A 14,126-nucleotide genomic window follows, 5' to 3' on the forward strand; every position below is an offset into this window, starting at 1 on the left:
CCAGGTTGTCTTTGGGGATTTGAAAAATATATATCTTCTTTTCTTTTGGCTGAGTGATGAGGATATAAACCCCTACTTACAGTAACCAGGGTGAGTTGGATTAGATTAGACTTGGGCCTACAAAAGTAATTAAGGTTAAAACAAGTCCCTTTAGCCAAAGGACTACTCCATTGCAAAGATATGTGATCCTTTTAAATTGTAAGAGGTCTCATAGAAACACTGTTTCACCTGCAGTGTAGGGGATTTCCCCTTCAGCTTACAAGCATGTGTGTAGTCGCAGGCTCCTTGTTCTTTGGTAAAACCACATGAAGCTAGCCTATTTCAAGCATTTATCCACTCTTGTTTATGCTTTTTTTTAACTGTATTATTTGCACTCAGATTATGTTTGTCATTATTTATCCATAATGTTGTATTATTATTTTTTTTTGTATTCATCCATTACTTTCAGCTCATACACTTTAAGTTTTGCCAATTCACCATATTCACATGTCAGCGATTTTTCTGTGAGGTCATGCTCAGCGTGGGAAGCAAAATTTTATTGTGTCGTACTGCGTTCAGGTTTTAAGGCATAAACATCGGGACTCTAAAAATGTTTTGTCACCACTTCCAGATTGATTGTAACTACAAAGACAATGGAAACTGAAAGTTCAGAGAGCTAGCTGACAACATTCCAAGTTAAATGCAGGGTTGGTGAATTTTGAAAACTAGCATGATTTTGAAAGTAGCATTCCCTCACACAAAAATGTGACTATTTTACTACTCACAACTGCCAACGACAAACTCACAGAATAAACTCCATCATCTGTGACGCGCTTTGAGTGTGGGCTAGTGGGTAGAATTGCATATGCTGAAACGGACAAGTTTAGAATTGGATATATGATCTACAAGATTTCTACTTGTGTTATAACTTGGGCTTCTGAGTCTTTTTGTCTTTTGCAGGTAAAAACAGCCCTCTTTGGGAATCACACATTTATATAAGCAGAGGCACAGGGGCACTAGCTGTCATATTCTCATAAAATTCCTGTTTGTCCACTTGTAAAGTTTACCCATGTCCTGTGAATCAACACATGACATCACAAAGGTGACACTTTATCTTTATATTTGCCGTGGAAAAATATAACACAGATTATTGGTAAGTGTACGATCCTTTGAAGTCTTGGACGGGGATATCAAAGAGTTGAAATAGCTTGTGAGGTGTTCTGTTTGTCAAGCTAATAAATGAATGAAGCAACCCCAGGAAGCTTTTCCAGGTAAGGCGTTGCAGGTAAAGAATCTATCACTCCAGGGCAATACAAGTTCAAAAGTTCAAGTTCCACATGACAACTGAACTGGGTGACCTGCAGAGCCACAGCTTCGTCTGATGATTCAACACCAAGTGCTGTTATCACCATTGGTCTGTTCAGATCAACAACTGAGTTATGCAGCTTTTGCAAAAGAATGGCATGCATTTGTCTGTACCACAGGGCGTCTAGCATGATGACATATAACTTTTATTTTATTAACAATAACAATCATCTTGTCTGAGTCAGACAACAGGTAAAGATTGTTGTGATTCACCTGGAAAAACTTGACTAAGTCACTCCAGAACTCTTGTTGCCCCCCATTCCCATTTCTTCTCCTCTGCTGTGGAAGTGGAAAGTCCATAAGTTGGAAACTACAACCACAACCAGCCAATGCACAGGACACATATTCATAGACTCACACACACTTGTGGTGGGGAACAAGAGCAGTGGCAGTAGCAGTAAATTGGTGCAGACATCCGTCAGAAGCCCCATGAGTCACCGACTGGAAAACATACAGCTCTCCAAAGCCAGAGTAGATATCCATCAAAAGTGATTGCGGCTGGTGCTAGCTCCTGAAAAAACACAGATATATATACACACAATTATGTCCATATACACACAAACACATGCTGTCTTGATCACATAGCAACACATACTATAAGTGCACACAAAAAAGTAAAGATTTCTGTGGTGTTGATGGTTAGGTGGTGGAAGGATAACCCGTTTGTTGCCTGGAGGAGCAATGTTAAACCACTAGAGCCGTCATGACGTTTTTAAAATGCTGCCAACTTTACTTTTGAGGTCACCTGACAGTATAAACATTGGTTCAAGACCAGCTAGACTGATTCAAGTCAACTTCAGAATAATCTCCAGTTCTCTAATACTTCATGAAGCCACAAATTACTAATTCAGAAGCAGACTGCAGCCACCTGCAGAAACTGAGTGTGGATCATCGTGCAGACTGCAGAACAAAACTAATAGTCTGATACATACTGAAAGAGTTGTGTTTGAGGAACCATGTGTTTGATATCAAAGTCAGGAGAGCAGGATTGTCATCAGTTTAGGCTTTTCCTGAGTGAATCCTTCTTTTCTTACTCGGTCAACTTTCCTCGTCCCTCTAAGCTGCGTATCACATCTCACATATGCCAGCTATATATTGCACACCTGTGCTACACACGTTACACTTGCAACCAAATTATGTGGAACATGAGAGAACATAAGAAGAAGCTTATGTAGAGTTGTTCTTGGAAGGATCTAAATAGCTCAGCATGCTAGTGAGGCTGCTCTCCATGTTTTTTGTCTTTCAATAAATCACATTGTTTCTGCATACCAGCTCAGCTCTTCCAGCTATATTTAAAAGCTTTGGTTTAACATGAAGTTATGAACCCCTAAAACAAGTTAATAACAATGCTTCTCTAATTGGAATATGGTTTATCTAAGACTGTACATGCATTGTTTTTTTGCTTAATAGAAATCAAAATGAATTTCACAGTATTTTCAAAGAATTTGAGAAAGTTAAATAAAAGCAAGAAAACACCACCCCCCAAAAAACAAAGCAAAATTCTATCACAGCTGATCATTAGATGATTGAGGTGAGTCATTGCTCATTTTTCTTTGTCTTTCTCATTTCTTATTTTTGGCCCCCTACTCGCCTTACTTAGGGCCCAACTGCTGATTTGTGCTGCATGGTCAGGCAGAGCGGCGCTGCACAGATTCCTGAGACGTCAGACATTCTGGTGTTGGTGGGGCCAGCGGCTGCAGCCTGCGCCTCACACATGCCCTCCTCAAGGGCAGAAGGTCAGAACCTGTGATAATCCTGTCCATGCATTCGTTAGTCCTCCACCTTGTTTGCATGTTTACACTGCTGTTTTTTTTTTTTTTTGCTTGAGCTTTTTTTTTTTATAATTTAGTTTTCCACCTGATGGGCAGTGTTTGTTTAAGGTTTCGACTTAGACGATAAAGTCACACTGCATGCTTTAATTTGCAGCTGCAGACTATACAAGTGTTGAAGCCCTTATGCGATGTGTGAGCATGTTCACGTCTGTACATGCATTCACACTCTTGTATATGTCTGTGCATAGGGATGGGTGTGCAATGTATGACCCAGAGGGGGTCAAAAGACCCGCACCTGCAAAAGATCTGCAGAGAGCATCACTGTCATCTGGAGAAGCAAGAACTCAGAGAGAAGAGATGAAACAGAGAACAGAGAGGTCTCACTCCGCCCCCAGACATTGTTATTTCAAGCTTTTCTCATAATATTGAGGAAGAAGGGAACAATACTTAGCACGCAAACTCACTTGGTGAACTCACTGAGAGCAGCACAGTCAGCTCTTTCAGCAACCAGAAGAAAGAGGAAAGAGAGGCAAGGAGAGGGAGGGAAGAGGTGAAAGATAGAGACAGCAGGGGAGATAAAGTACCGTACGCACAGAGGCTTTACACTTCACTCCTACTCTACTTCTTTTACACAAGTCTGATGCAAAACATGCATCAACACGGCCTGAGCTAGAGGCATTTTTGTACTCTCTCTCTTTAGCTTTAACTTCAACTGTTTTCTTTCTCTTACATTTGCCATGCAGTTATCTTTCACAGAACCCCAGACAACTGAGATAGGTAAAGGACTGTGAAAACTCACCGATGAAAGTAAAAGAGGAACTGTTATCCACAGCTACAAAAACATTAACCGACAGAAATATTGTTTTTCATCAGCTGTATATAAATCCTTTTTCAGAGGAAATAAATCCCTTTTCAGATTGATTAGACATAAGACAACATTTTCTCCGCATGTCTGAATCCCCCCTTCTTGATCTGCACACACAGTCACACATACACTACCTCCTTCTCCAGTTGTTAGGAAGGAATGCCTGTCCTGTAGATCTTATGGCAGTTGGGATGATTGATCAGGTGGCAAAGAGGCTAGAGTCATCATAGAGTCTACAGTCTGTGCGAGCATGCATACATTTGTGCATGCATGTGCAGTATGCATGTCACATTCAGTCCCCATGTTTACCCCTGGCATATGTGTGTGTGGCTGCCTCTTTTTTGGCGTGTAAATTCCTTGTACATGCATGTGTGTGTTAGTGTGGCTTTACAGCAATGGAGACACCAGGACACTTGGCACCACATAGATGTGACCCGAACACTTGACCCTGCAGGACGCCAGAGACAGCCTGACATGAAAGATGAGGTACAGAAGAGAACATCAAAAAGCAGCTAGAAAAATGATCTCAACTTTTAGCCTATTGCTGTCTCAAATATTATATCTTAATTTTTAATCTGAGACTAAAATGAAATAGAAATACAGCACAATCAGGTGGCTCACTGTTCCGCCCAAGTTCATTTGAACAGGGGGAAAGAGTCTAAGTCAACTGCAGACACTTGCATAACAAACTACAAGAAGAAACATATCTGTGTGCATTTCCCTCTTGGGATCCATCCAATGTTGAGGCATTTTGAAGCTTCTGCTCTCACTGTCTACAATAAGCCTCTGTGTACAAAATGCATCTTCACCAGCAAGTCCTTGCTTCTCTGTGATTCGCCTTTTTTCTTCTCAGTTTTTATCTCAAATGAATATTTGTCGGGAGCGTAGAATTAGAGCTTAAATAAACTTCAATATAGGGCTTAGAATTTTGGCCTGAAGCCACAGGGCTCATGTTGTGCTGGCATTTAACTCCCTCTACAGGAAAGTAAGTGCTTTTCAAGGCTTTGACTCAGATGCTCACAGGCACATGATCATGTTAAGCCGCAGCACAAACATGATATACTAGGAAACCTTATTGTCATTTTTATTTTAAAAATGTGGAAAATACCCCCTCATTAGCTGACATCATATGAGAGGCACAACCCAGCCACCCCGAGGCTCTGGGGTGATGATGGCGTATACTGAATAAATACTTTGATGCAAGTTTTGCTGTGTCTATTAACCCTCCCTCTTTCTTTTTCTTTGTCCACAATTGCTCCATTCAGCCCTGTTATTTCTGATCCCTTGGGCAGTGCAGTTAGGTCAGCTCGCAGATCTAATGGGCCATCAGCTGAAGGACTGTTAGTTACAGAGCAAAGCTTTATGGCTCAGGTGTATCCCACCGACAACCACACCTGACAGGAGCCCCTGCCTGCTGGGTGGGACGTCTATTAAAAGTTTTACCCTCAGGGTATGATGACAGGCCAGAAGTGAGAGACCCAAAATCAAGATGTCCACTTCGTCTTGTGACCTTTATTGCATGTCATAGTTCTCGTCCATGCTCATGTAAAAGCCATGTAATCTTCCTCTTTATACGTATGTACTTATCTTTCGTATTTATTTTACGTAATGGACCTATTCTAATTTTAATCAATTTTGTTTTTCACCCTTTTGCTCCTGTGTGAAGCACTTTGGGCAGCATGTTTATATGAAAGGTGCAATAAAATAATGTTCAGTTGTTTCCTAACAGACTATAAAATATCTTATTGAGGCAAATATTTTAGGAGATTCAGTCTAGTTATCAAACCCTGGAACCCTGGAGTGAAATAAATTGACATTGGGGGAAAAGCTGGGTATGTATAGTGACAACGTGTTAAATAACACTTTAAAATTACAAGTCAAATAAGGCTAAAATCCCTTTGTGTATTGAAAAAAAAGGTATCTCCCTGCCTAAAGGTTGGGCATTGTAGGTTGGATGCTCACCCTCTCTTGTGATCAACGATGCAAATTGTTTTAAAGATAGCAGAGCCTTGTGAGCAGGCAGGTTGGTTCAGAGAGGCAGCTCACCCACACAATCACATCACAGGGAGCCTTGCTCTGGTACTGCAAATATTGATACTGACTGAGGGCGTTCTGGTGTGTTTTCAGGACATTTAGTGGTGTTCAGTGGGAAGAAAGGGATGTCTTGATGGGTGCAACTATTGAAGACTCTTCACTTTTGCCACACTTTAACTGCACTGTACCTTCCTCCATTGCTGGCATGTTTAGTTTTCCATGCAGCTCCCCGTGCACCTCCTGACTACCTCAGACTCTCTCCAGCAAAAGGAAGCTTGGAAACTGAATCAATCAGCTGCTCTTCCTCGAGGTTTCCTTCTGTTTGCGGAGGAACCAGGAGGAGGATCCCAGGGAAGCCAGTCAGGCCTCCACTAACACTACTGCTGTGTAGTCAAACAGTCAGAGAGGAGCTCCCACAGTCAGATATAGCTTTAATATGTTTACACAGCGCAGATAAAAATCATTTGGCAGTCAATGGCAGCTGTATGTGGTGAGCATAGAAAGATATTTTCAGTCTATAGCCAACTGTTATATCAAAGTGTACAATTATGTTCACTTAGACAAAAAGTGTGGGGCACTAGGGGCAAACTAGCGTGAGTGTCCGTGGGCAAGAAAGTGAATGATGTGTGTGAAGGTCACACCAGTAATAGTGGGCAGAATAGCACATAGCCTAGCAGCCTCTATACAATCAGTCTTTGAATGTGTGACAGGGTCAATGTGAAATAATGTGAGAGCATTAACAGTGTCAAGAAGACTAAACCAGTCAATTTACCATCTCACCAATAACCCTCAATTTATTGGGTTTATAACATACAAGAGGAAGGATGCCAACAAATATTCTTATTTTTGAAGCTATATACAGCAAATATGGGATAGTTTTGAAAAACATTTTTTGTATTGACATATTTTGATGACAATAAAAAAGCCTAAACCCTGTGTCATTATGTTTCATACACATGCAATTTTTAAATATATGCTGTCCACAATGGAAATAGCCATAAACAAGACAAACAAATGAAGAAACAAAATAAGGCAATCAATATAAACATAAATGGTGTCAAGATGAGTCAAAACAGCATGAGCATGTATGTCTGTGAAACAACGAGAGTCAATGTTATTCTCCCTGTGACTCAACTTCCTTCACAGACACAGTAATGGGAGCAACACACTTCCTGACACACACACACGCGTCCAGTCTATGGTAGAAACATAATAAAACAAACTTGAGAATCACACAATCAGTGCTTGACTAAGTTAAATGTCGACACAGACTCACACAGGTCAAAGCAGGGAAATAATTTGATGAATGGTTATCTTGCGCCATCTGTAGGTCATAAATGGGTCTTGCTTTCTTCTCAAAATGACTGCAAGTTTTACTGGTGAAGAAATTTTTTTTTATTTCTTATATTCTATCTTTATTGAGGTTACAGATAGATTAACAAAACAACAGATGCAATTATTGTGCAATTTGCCTTTTTATGATCCCACACAAACACATAAGGTGACTTTAACACTAAATCTGTGAATGGATGCAAATGTACAGGAGTCGCTTTATGTGCAGCATGTGTCAGTCTTTCCATATGTCTGTCAATATTCTGTCCAAAAGAGAAAGACAGCATTCACGCCGGGTCCTCCTGGCCTTTGAGCCACTCCCACAGTAAATAGTTAGCACCTTTTCAGTAAAATTTCCATTTTCCTAAAACATTTACCAGACAGATTGGAAAGTTTTTAATAAAAACCAATGAACACAAACACAGTCTTGCAAATAAAACAAGGATTTCTCTGAGAAAATAGAAGTCTACACTTTGTCTTTGTGTGCTCTATTAAGCAGTAAAGTTCCATATTCCTACATTTATGTTTTCCCACCCTGAATAATTTTAAATTTGTTTTCTGTGTTAATGACAGGAGGGAGGGGATGACAAGAAAGAGGTAGGAGAAAAGGTCAGGCTATGAATGGGCTCCTTAAATGCTTTGCTTTCCTTACACAGATAATATTAAAACTTGTTCTCTTGCTGTAAAACTGTGTTTTGACTTGTGTGAATTTACCTCTCGCTTAATAGCCCTCAGAAATTTGTCACACTAAGGCAGTTCATGAGGATAATGGGGAAATGGAAATGTCCCTCACTCCTTACCTCTTTGTCCATCTCACCATTCCTTCCCTTGAGATCATGTGAAAAAGTACAGGCTGAATTAAAAACCATCACTCATGAAGACTCACTGTAAAAGCTTACAGGTTGTTTTTAAATCCAGGAAAATCCAAGCATTTTATATAAAGATTGTCTTGCCTATGAAGCTGTAGTGCAAATGACCCTTATCAGTGACAATCAAATACTTACCCAATCTAAAAGGCTAATTTCTCTAACTGAAATTGTTTTCCCCTTCTTTTGCAGCTTTTTCACAATAGGCTGATGTTATGTGTTGTCTGTGTGTGTCTCCCCTCCCTCTCTGAATTCCTGGTGAGGTTGGTGCTCCGCCCATCTCTGGTAGGAGACTGATGGAGAAGTGGAATCACCTGTGTACGCATGCCGCCGATGAATAAAAGGCACTGGCTGCAGGGGGAAGAGAGAGAGTCATATTCGTGTGCTGGGACGCAGGCTGCTGGAGTGCCAGATCGTCTCCGTTTCAGTTTCTCTAAATTTGTGTACCCTTTGTGGGTGCACCTAAAGCTGGTCATTTCTTGTGTATTTCCTGTACAATTAAATACAGCGACTATTATTTTTGAAACCGAACTCTGGTCTCCATCTTGATTCCGGGTAAATATAAATTTATTGTTCCCTGCATCCCCTAGAACTACGGGGAACGTAACAGCTGAAAATTATTTATGCAGTTTTTCTTTTCATTGTAAAGTTAATGGTCATAGGAGGTGGTACCTAAACCAGTATGGGACATATAGGCCCATCCTGAGCCATACAGGTAGGTACACAATCTTGAAGTAAATCAAGCACAGATACATTGATTATATCAGTTGACTACATGTAGTTTACCATCAACACAGATTAACATCCATTCAAAACATGGCGAAATCTGCAATCTTATTGCATATCATGAAATTTTAAGCTATGTTTGTTGTTTACGTTGGTTTATAGCCTAGGCTAGTCTTGTTTACATGAAAGGAAAATAACTATAATAATAAATGAATATCACTTGGCTAATAATAATAAAAAATAATAAAATAAACAGTGAGTTAACATTGAAAATGTTACTCTTGGTTAGAGCCTAGTGATTAAAAAATAATTTTAATTTCTGTTCTTGCTTTAATTTAATAAATTGACATCCAAATATTTTTTATTCTTGGAAATAAAAGTTAGTTTTGAACTTTGACAATCAAACTTTAGTAAATATAATGTGTATTATTCTTCTTATTATTATTCTAATTTTTGCGTTTCATTAACTTTGATCTTTTTCACCTTCGTCGCGTCGCAGCTCGCGTGAGTCTCTAGGAAACCGCTGACGGTTGAGCCACAAGCTAGTCAGACACAGATCTCTGAAGATAGCAGCCCCACTTTAAATATGAATATTATAAAAGTTATTGTGAACAGAGAGTTTTACCATTTGGCTTAGAGCGTGTTGGAGTCTCCAGAAGGTAACTACATGTTAATGTTCATTTCATACTGTACCAATTTAGCTGAATTTTTGAACGTCGGGATGCTAATCGCGATTAGCGCGTTAGCATGCTAGTGATAGTAGCATAACTGTCAATGGGCTCGAAGTTCGTGTTCAAGGTAAGAGTAGAAAACTAACTCATTAAGACAACTTATATCATGTTTAGTTAATTAAAATGACTGAAGAAAAGACCATTGTCATTGTGTTTGTGTCAGAAAACTCAGAGGACCCTGTGAGGATTGCAGCATCCACCCTACAGCTTGTTCTCACCTGTTCGCCAACTTCTACCTGTCCATACTGAAGGTAGCATCCTATGGAGTTGTGAGTACCAACCAACAATGCACATTTGCGTTGTTTTTGTAGCTTAAACTACAAGGCAAGTCACACATAAAATAGTTTTTTGGGTTTAAATCACAATGTGTTGATTTGCACAGGATTTCGAGCAATTCTGGTTTCATTTGTGTAAATTTTAAATAGCTTTGTTTAGTTTAATAGGTCACGTTCTTTAACAATACAACCAGTGTTGAGGGTAACGTGTTACAAAGTTGTGTTTTTCGTGAAAGTAATCTGTCACTAAATAAAATGCATATTTAACTTTAATTTTCGTCGCCAAAAAAAAATGACGTACCCGAAGTATCTGCACTGTTTCTGTTTTTGTCCTGCTTATTAGCAGGCAGCTTCATACGAGCAGAAAGTAAACCTACAGGTGTGTCATGGTGCATGCGTAGCTATCTAATTCTACTAGATGGCAGAGAGGAAAGCATTTCATTTGTGAAAACAACCCCATCATTATACATTTTTGGACGAAAAGGACAAGAGCAACGTCAACATGAAACGTAAGTTGAAAATTGTTGTATTGTTAATATTAAAACAGCATTGCCTAATGCTTTATGCCTCTTCCATAGACTGTACATTAAAGTTAGATTATATTATTATTGTATTATAGAGTCTGTGGCCTCGTATCAGTTTGTTGACAGATTTTTAGCATAATGAAGAGCTGAAAATTTGATATCAGGTCTCTTGTTCCTCTTAAAAGGCTGCAATAATGTTAGATTCAATACATTTTAAGGTGGATACACAGTAGGCTACGTGCTGTCTTCTGGACAATATAACCGATATTTGATGATATGTAAGTACTCTTATGTGTGTAATGCAGATACATTAAGGGTTAATTTTAAGTGGCTGTAATTTAACAAGTCACTTCTAAAAGTAACATTAATCAACACTGTTTATAACTACTGACTTTTTTGTGCTTTACATCATCTCGCTAGAATTGCAATATTGTTGTGCTCTATTAATATGTATGTCCCACTCAGACTTTTCAATGGTCATAAGAACAATTCCAAAAGCCTAGACTTGGGAATTAGATGATTTTTAATATTACCCCATACTGTAGATCACTGATGTCAGAGTCACTAAAGGAGGACCAGGCAGTCACGTCTGCTTTTCCTTTATAAACTGATACCCAAATGCTCTCATATGAGCAAGAATAGACACACCCCAGATAAATTGACAACATGTTATGTGATGTGGAAAAGAGATGCCAAATACAGGATATAAAGTGTCTAAACTCTGTTGTCAAAGTTATAGTGTTAATCCAATCCCTTTATTTCTTTAACAGCGCATGTATTGTGTTTTAATAGCGTGATACAGGCTCTAAGAACAACCTTGACTGTTGATAACACAATCTGAAAGCATTGGGTGTGAGAGAACATTGAGGAACTCATCCTGAGACGGTCATAATTGCTAAAAGGTGCATGCTGGTAGGTTGAGAGTATCACAGGTGACAGATAAAGATTTGTTAGCACACTCAGTGGCAGACGAGCCACTGCCTGAGTTCTCACAATGGTAGGACACAGCCACAGAAGACTAACAGACACACTAGGCATGGCAGCAAGGGCTCAATAGTTCATCAGAGGATTGTCATCACCCTTTGTGTAGCATGTCAGTAAATCCTTAATCAACAACAACATGTAAAATAGATTTATATGATATAGAAGACACAGGAGAATTTTGATTTAGGTCTTATTAAATCTGTTGACACATTCAGGCTCCTGATTGGAGACAGAATTTTGCCAATTGAATATAAAAAAGGATCATTTACGACATCTTAATAAAAGAGAGAAAACTGTCTATTATTGCAATTATATAAAAGTAACTGGTGGAGGTGGGATGTCTATAGGAGTGGACAAAGAATGACTGATGTGTGAAGGATGGAGGGGATGAAAAAGAACTGGAGGGGAGAAGGGAAAAGGGAAGCTGTTAACTTTCCTTGGATCCCACAGAGTTGTGAAACAACCGTGGCTCCATCAACATTTCTTAAGTGTGTGTGGTGGTGTCCATTCCCTCAGGAATAACTTTTCCACACAGTAAAACACAGGATGCCTACGTAACAGCACTCAACTCATACAATCAAGCCCAGTCATATTTGTTGGGGTGAAGAGGTGTTAATTTCACTGTAAAATGTAAAGGATTGATTGAGATAAGAATACAGGTATGTTTCCCACACTGAATAAAATAAAGTCCTGTTCACAGTATCAGTATACTTATACTGTGGACAGGACCTAACTTTATTCCAAGTATGCTTAACTTGGATTGAAGTGGGAACGACATTGTTGCTTTTGAGCAAGAAATGTCTAAGAAGTGAAGTGGTCAATATGAAAAATGTTGTTTTATTTATACGGCACAATGTTATTGAAACTTCATCTATCTTTTGGGGGAATTTTAGGTTTTCAGAATGGTCTCATCCCATATAAACACGTGTGATTTCAAAGTATTTTGTTATAGTTTGGGTAAGTTGATTTTGTGTCACTGTTGTCTTTTTTTGCATTTTTAAACTATGAAATTAGCTCTACATAATGTGTGAAAGTGTGGCTGCTAAACGTCATGCCTAGTTTTCATGTGAGGAAAAATACTCTTGTAATTTATTATAAGTAATTTTTTTTCTTACATAAATAACAGGTCTCATTTAAGAAGCACTGTCAGGGACATGGCTATCATGATGCTTTTGGTCTTGTTGCTAAGGAACAGTTTTTTTAAAAAACTGTTGAAAATACAGTAGGTTCAGAGCTGAGAAAAAGGGAGGGGGAGGGGAGGTTGGTTCACTGGCGTGATCCACTGCCGTGATCTGGTGTTTTTGCTAAATTGGAGAAGAGGTTCCCCCAGTGCTGTCATCTGTGAATGGAGCTGATTGGAGGATCTGTAGGCACTCTGTAGAGTGGCAACAAAGCTCCCTGTTCAGTCAGAGGCTCCTCTGCCATCCATCGCCCAGCATTCCTGTCTTTTATGTTAGTAACTGAGGGTTATAGAAACAGAGAAAGTTATATTTGGTTACCATGAAGAAAGGATTAAATATTCTGAGCTTACCCATAATTAAGATCTCCGTTGGATTCTCTTGCATCAAATAAATGCGCTTATCATTGTTTTGCATCTTTCTAAGCATGCCCTAATCATACACTGGCATCCTTAATTGCGTTTCTGTAAAGTAGATCACAAACTCCTCTGTGACCGTGATAGTGCTCTTGACTCTACATTTATACATACAAGCAGTATAGCATTGGGGATGGGGGTCTTATAAGATGAGTAATAGGTCTTAAATCTATGTTGAAGAGTTTTAACTGGCCATGCAACAGTCTCAAACTAATACTTAACCCACTATTTGACCTACATATGTAAAACAGAAAATTAGTATTAAGATTGATTGATTACGGTAAATAGTTTTATATAGTTATATGCCTGTCATTGATTGTGATTCAGACAAGGCAATTTACTGCACAGCGACCTGAAGAATTAATTTACTGCACACCGACCTGAAGAACTAATTTACCGCACACCATCCTGTGTTTACATTTTTGCAGTGAAGTTTTAGGATGAGTAGAGTGTAAGTTAATTGATTTATTACTAATGTCTTATAACATTTATGTTGGCCTTATATCTTGCTGTTTGCTTAATTTTATGAACACAAACATTAACAGGGCTGGTTATGTCTTAATCAACAAAAGCACTTTTAACAAGACAAATTAACTTTTAGTTGTGGGTTACACAAAATGTTTATTTCAGCAGCAAAAGATAATTTGAAATCAAGGCTACAGTTTCATCAATCCACACAGATTTACGTTTATTTTCACCTCTCACTTTTCCTCTCAGTTTTGATTGTCTATTCATTCTCAAATCCACTGAGTCAAGGTTACCACTAATGTCTGAACAGCTGTTTGTGAATTAACCTGTCAACATAAAAATCGGGAAAATGAGGTAAAGTGAGGTAAACAAGTTCCAATAAAAGAGCTGTTGTACAGGGATGGGCAGGGCACACCTGGGAGGCTGCATCTGAGTCAGGCCTGCTTAGGACCGAGTGCAACTGTCTGTCTTGAGGGATGTTGTCTTAAAGGGACCAATGTTTGGCTCATTCTGGGGTGGTTTGTTGTTCCATAGAGACTGGGTGATGCTGTCTGCACCAAGCAGGGTCATGGAAAGGTCTTGTCAGCCAGGCAGCTGAAGAGAAAAGTGAA

Source organism: Labrus mixtus, chromosome 20, assembly GCF_963584025.1.
Source record: "Labrus mixtus chromosome 20, fLabMix1.1, whole genome shotgun sequence".
Classification (NCBI taxonomy): Eukaryota; Metazoa; Chordata; class Actinopteri; order Labriformes; family Labridae; genus Labrus; species Labrus mixtus.